This window comes from Pseudochaenichthys georgianus, chromosome 10 (assembly GCF_902827115.2).
Source record: "Pseudochaenichthys georgianus chromosome 10, fPseGeo1.2, whole genome shotgun sequence".
Lineage (NCBI taxonomy): Eukaryota > Metazoa > Chordata > Actinopteri > Perciformes > Channichthyidae > Pseudochaenichthys > Pseudochaenichthys georgianus.
This window is the reverse complement of record NC_047512.1, coordinates 45,573,692-45,579,707: the sequence shown is the minus strand read 5'-3', so window position 1 is coordinate 45,579,707 and position 6,016 is coordinate 45,573,692. Positions and strand designations below refer to the sequence as shown.

At 45.8% G+C, this 6,016-nt stretch overlaps 1 long non-coding RNA gene across 1 annotated transcript; it reads left to right on the top strand.

Moving 5' to 3' along the window:
* Positions 1-4,479: 4,479 nt before the first annotated feature.
* LOC139434653 (uncharacterized) lies at positions 4,480-5,536 on the top strand. The gene is made up of 3 exons (XR_011643991.1): positions 4,480-4,582; positions 5,199-5,254; positions 5,472-5,536. It is a non-coding gene; the product is annotated as an uncharacterized lncRNA (long non-coding RNA).
* Positions 5,537-6,016: the final 480 nt, after the last annotated feature.

Genomic DNA, 6,016 nt, shown 5'->3' with positions numbered 1-6,016 from the left:
ATATGACTTCTTACCGCAACACCAGCACTCCCAACTTCGGTGCCTCCTTTTGTTGAATGTGGAATAAGTGCAGGCCTCGCTCGGCCTCACTCGGTTTGGTTTGGCCTCGTTAGGCCCGGCTCACTTTAATACTGCGCTTCCATTACAGTTTAGGAACTGGGGTAGTTACTATAGTAACGCAGTGTAGGCGGGCGATCAGCTTTTTGGCGGGCGGAGCGAGGCTGCATATACAACTGCCGTGACGTCATCTTCAATGCGACAACTCACACAACAACAATGGAGGATGTGGAAGCCACCGTGTCCTTGCTTCTTGGTATGTGGTTTTTTATCACAGCAAGAAGGAAAACTTTGTTTCGGAAAAGGCTGCTTATAGCAAGACGTGATACAGAAGACGCTGAGGGGAGACTTACGGCAATCGTACAACGCGGCAGAGACGACTCCAGGACGACGCTACTCGGTAAGCTAACGTTCGCTAACTAGCAATGTGTTTCACGCTCACTATACGACCAAAGTGTTTCAAGTATTGAATTAATTGTAGCTACGACTTCTACGTATTAAAACATGTAAGCTTTTGTTTGTGTATTTCAGAAGTTACGTCGCCGCAGACCATGTGTTTGGATGCTCGACCGAGCAACCGAGTGGTGGGGTGTGATTGTTCCATCTTTCTCTCACACTCCGTGGAGAACTTCAGGATGTCTGAGGAAACCTACGTCTACCTGTGCAACAAACTGCGGCCAGCGATGGAGAGACAGGACACCATTCCACGAGCGTATACCTCTAAGGAAGAGGGTGGCCATCGCGCTGTGGAAGCTACCGGCTCAGAGGACAGAAGCATTGGACATTTTCGGAGTGAGCAACACCACCGTGTGCCGGTGTGTGCGAGACTCTGTGCCGCTGCAGAGGCGTGTTAGTACCGGAACTAATTCGTTCACCAGACCGGGAGCAGTTTGCAGAAATGGCCTCGACACTGAGAACCGGTGGGGGCTCCCTCAGTGTGTAGGTGCTATTGATGGATCACACATATTGGCACCACAGGAATACCACTGCGACTATTTCAACCGGAAAGGCTGGCACTCCATCCTTCAGGAGCTGCAGATGGAAAGGGACATTTCTGGAATGTGTTTGCAGGAACGCCTGAGAGCTTGCATGACGCTCGGGTTTTGAGGCTGTGGGAGTTACCCAGTCGTGGCAACTACTTTCCACCTTGCACCAGGGACATAGGTGGGGTGAATGCTGGCTATTGCATCCTGGGAGACGATGCCTATCCCTTGCAAAGCTGGCTCATAAAAACGTTCCCTGACAGCTGACAGCAGAACATGTGATCTACAACAAGAGAATGTGCAGCACGGGTAGTGGTAGAAAACGCTTTTGGTAGACTGAAGGGAAGGTGGCGTTGCCTCATGAAAAGAAATGACTGTGATGTGAAACTTGTTAAATCCATCTGACATGCTGTGCTCTGCGAGAGTCATGGAGAGGCCTATGACGATGGGTGGGATGCAGCAGCAGCAGTAGCAGAGCCAGGGGTAGATGAAGATGAACTTTTATTAATCCCTCATGGGGAAATTATTGAATTGAATGTTCTGTTTCTGGTTAACGTCTTGTGTTTGTAATTATAGACACGACATTGAAAGATCGTGGGCCATTAAGGCTAGTGACATTTTGTTTTGTTTTTATCATTACTACATTGTATTGAACGTAAATACATATTTTCTCTTTCACATGTGTGTTTGTCAAATTATTTAAGCACGGCTCCCAGACCTTCATTTGAGGTGTCGCTGTGAAGGACGAAGGGCAAGTCAAAGTCCGGGTAAGCCAGAACGGGTGGACTGGTTAGCACGTCCACAAAACGTGACACCACAGCAGCGTGTTCTGATGTCCACTGGACGGGTGCTTTGGATGCAAACTGTCCATCATGTGTGGTCTTGGGCTGGTTAGCTCTAGCTGTGGTGAATGTCTGGCTAGACTCTGTAGGGCCCTCTATTCGTTGAAACAGTGGCCTGGCTATCCCAGAAAAGTCCTGTATGAAAGTTCTATAATAGCCCAGAAACCCAAGGAGCGCTCTTAGGTCTTAGAAAAGCAGAGCACGTCATCCAAGCATGGTGAGCAGCACTCATCCCTTAGATCGCCAAGGACTCCCTCCATGCACCTTTGAAATTCCGCTGGAGCGTTGGTAAGGCCGAATGGGAGGCGGGTCCACTCGTGCAGCCCCCAAGGCGTGCTAAAGGCGGTTAGGTGTCTAGAACTCTCACCAACAAAGCCCTGGTGGTAAGCACTGCCTTGGTCGAGTATTGAGAACCACGAATAGCCCCCCAGGATACCCAACAGATCTTGGATGCGTGGCAGAGGGTGGCGATCAAGGACAGTTTTGCAGTTCAAGCCCCGAAAGTCAACACACGGGCGTAAACTCGTCTTTGTTTCTGACGCAGACCACAGGAGACGAGTAGGGCGAGATGGACTTTTTGATCCAGCCGTGGTCGAGCAGGTTCTGGACATATTCCTTCACCTCTTTGTACAAAGGCTTAGGAACGGAATTGTAGGCTGCAAGTTTGGAATGCAACCAATGTCAGAATCATCCTTAGCAAAGACATCTGACTCTTCATCCAACATGTCTCTCACTATCTTTTGTTCATCCTCTTGCAGGTGTGAGACATCAACAGGCGGGTGCCATTTGTGTTTTTCCATTGCCTTTGTCTCCCGTTTGTCACTTGTTTCCCTCGGCTGGAAAACCAATTGGAAGAGAAGAAGAAGTTCTCCAGAGACCTGGCTGAAAAACAGCTGAACTGGGAGCAGTTTGTCCAACGCAAGGACAGGATGTCAAGCAGTTGGAAAACCAATTGGAAGAGCAGAAGAAGAAGTTCTCCAAGACCTGGCTGAAAAACAGCTGAACTGGGAGCAGTTTGTCCAACGCAAGGACACGGATGTCAAGCAGTTGGAGAACGATTTGGAAGAGCAGAAGAAGAAGTTCTCCAGAGACCTGGCCCAGAACCAGGAGAGCTGGGAGTCCAGGGTTCATTCGGTGGAGACCACGTTACAGGAGGTGACTCTGGAGAAGGACGACCTGGACCAGAAACACCAGCGCATGGAGACCAAGCTTCACCTGACGGAGACGCAGGTGGAGGAGCAGAGGGACGAGCTGGCTCAGAGCAGACTGAGCTGGGCAACGACTGGGAAAGATGGAGGAGGAAAATAAGCTTCTGGAAGACCTCTGTCTTCACATGAAGAATAAGAGCAGGGGTTTCTCTCCCGCAGGAGGGGGGACACTGAGGACAGAGACGTTGCCTTGCAGAAAATGATAAGCAAGATGCAAGAGAAGGAGATGAGGAAGAAAGCCAAAGACGCGAGAAACACCTCCTCAGAGGAGATGGAGGAAGCTTCTGGTGATTCAGCTCCAGCTGGACAACAGTAACTCCCTGCCTCCATTTTTCCTCACACCCCTCCCTCCTACCTCACCCCCTCCCTCCTTCACTTTTCGCTCAGATATGGTTTTCTCCTGGAGCTCAGGTTTTCCAGAAATCCATATTAATAAGGAATCAAAAAAACACCAACACTAAGTCCCTCCTCCATTTGCCTCCCCTCACCCCAGCCTCCAAAGCGGCTTTGAGTTCAAGAAAAGCGCTATAAATATAATGTATTGTTGTATCTTCCCCTTTATACGGTGGCCCTGAAGTGCAAGTCAAACAACATTTCACAAAACGCCACAGCATTTAGTGCTGTAGTGTTTTGTGAAATGTTGTTTGACTTGCACTTCAGGGCCACCGTACCCTCACTCCACCATCCATAACGCCCCCCCCCCCTTCCACTTTTGGGTTTTCTCCTGGAGCTCAGGTTCGCCCGCAACAAATGTTCCTATTAGGATTAGGATTAGAAAGATCTGATTTAAAAATAAAATACTAATTCAAATATATCTGTTCACGCGTGTGCCTCACTGTGTAAATACAGTATACATTGTTTACTGCATCACATGTTGGTTACTAAAGTACTTCTACTTATTCATTGTATGTTTAATCAACACTTTCATAAATAAAACAACCTATGGTATGAAATATAAATGGTGTTTTCTATAGAGAGGCGAAGTCACGCCCATCTACTTCCGGCCCATGGGACCCCGGAAGCGAAAAATTAACATTGAATTCAATGGAGAGAGAAAACGTATCTTTTGATCCCGTTTGAATTGTGCCACGAACTACACATATGATGTTTGTCAATCTTAAACAATAAGTTCCATGTCAAAAAAGTCACATTTTGTCGTAAAACTGTTGAAATATAAGACTATGAAAAATACGCGACTACAAAGACTACAAATCCCAAATCCCATTCTGGCTCGCGTAAGTGATGTCACAGGCGATAATGCTCCAAGTGGTTGTGACTCGTAATTAAAGCGAAGAAGAAGAAGAAGATCTCATAACTGATTTATTCCCTCCAATAAATAAGAGATTGCTAAAAATAAATGCACTTTTACAAGATGCCTGTGTGCTTTGTACCAGGTTGTAATCACATAAGTGATCATACTTATAGATCATAGCTCGTTCTATCGCTTCCCGTCTGATGAAAGGACCAGGAGTCGCTGGATCAGAGATCTCAGGTAATACACATGTTGTGCATGGAACACAGTCAAGCTAGCTACATAGCTAGTAGCGAGCACGTTAGTTAGCATCACATTACTTAGCCTTGTCATTTGTATTAGCCTTAACATGAAGTGAACCCAAATGTTAAACAGTAAGAGTAGTCATGATGGTAAATATTTTGTGAAACATTTGAAGAGGAACCTATCGCCAGGTGCTAAGGGGGCGGGAGGTAGGCTAACGGCAGATTAGCATCTGCGATCTTTTCTACTTCATGCTATCTGCTCAAATGGTTAACATTGAACATTAAAAGATCAGGCAGTTCAGGGAGAGTCGAAGGAAGGAAGGAAGGCAGGCAGCTTTGCATGCCATGTATTTATTTATAGAAGGACCATGCATACACAAACATTAATCTCAGCAAAGAGAAGAGATGCAATATGCCAGATTATAGCTAATAGCTCATTTCCATCTGTGGTCCATTCTTCTGGACGTGTTTCATTGTGATGATAGTGAGTCAATCTGCTTGTTGGAAAGACAGTAGTTGAGTGATTACTGAGAGAACATTATTAAAGAGATAATTATTCAAAGTGTTGTTACTGACCTTGTTCTCTTTTATTTCCTTTCCCTCACCTGTAGCTGCTGAGACCTGAGGAACATGCACACTGACCTGCTCTGGCAGCCTGATTTCCACTGTACGTAATAGTATTGGTTATGGTATATTATTTATATACATCAAGGACAATGCACCCCCCAGAGACACACATGTATTGATGTGTGATATTATTGCATAGGTCAAGTGAAATCATCTTTACACACTAGAAAACTGTCGGAGCGGCAACTTGTTTTGAATTGAATTTTTAATATCCGATAATGAAGTTGATCTGTTTTCTTTATTCTTCTCTCTTCCAGCTCCATCCATCCCCGTGCTCTGTTCCTGCAGGTCCTGCTTGCTAATCAATGCTCATATGTTTTTACACAATTACAAATAAAGTCAATGTGTTGTATGACATGAAGTTGTGACTTCATTCGGAGTCAATAATACATTCATTCTGCCTTCAACTGCACAAAGACTGTGGACTGCCCCGACATCCATGTAGCTGCCCCCAGTGAGATGAACCAAGCAAAGAGGGTCAACATCATGCCCAAGGACATCCAGCTGGCCCGCTGCATCCGCGAGAGAGGGCTTAGACTGACCTGAGACCAGCACACCCAAACACAACGGCTCTTTTAAGAGCCACCTACAGTTTCAAAGAGTTACAATCCTACGTTATTATAATGATCCAACTGGTTCATGTGTCACTTAGTTTACTGAACCGTGATGAAAGAAATGAGTGAGGTAGTGGTTTACTGAAGTTACAAAGACATTAATATATGAGTAACAGGTCAGTGTAAACACCAGCTTCTGTCAATTATGGATCATTCAAACTATTTATACAAATAATATGTAATAAAGT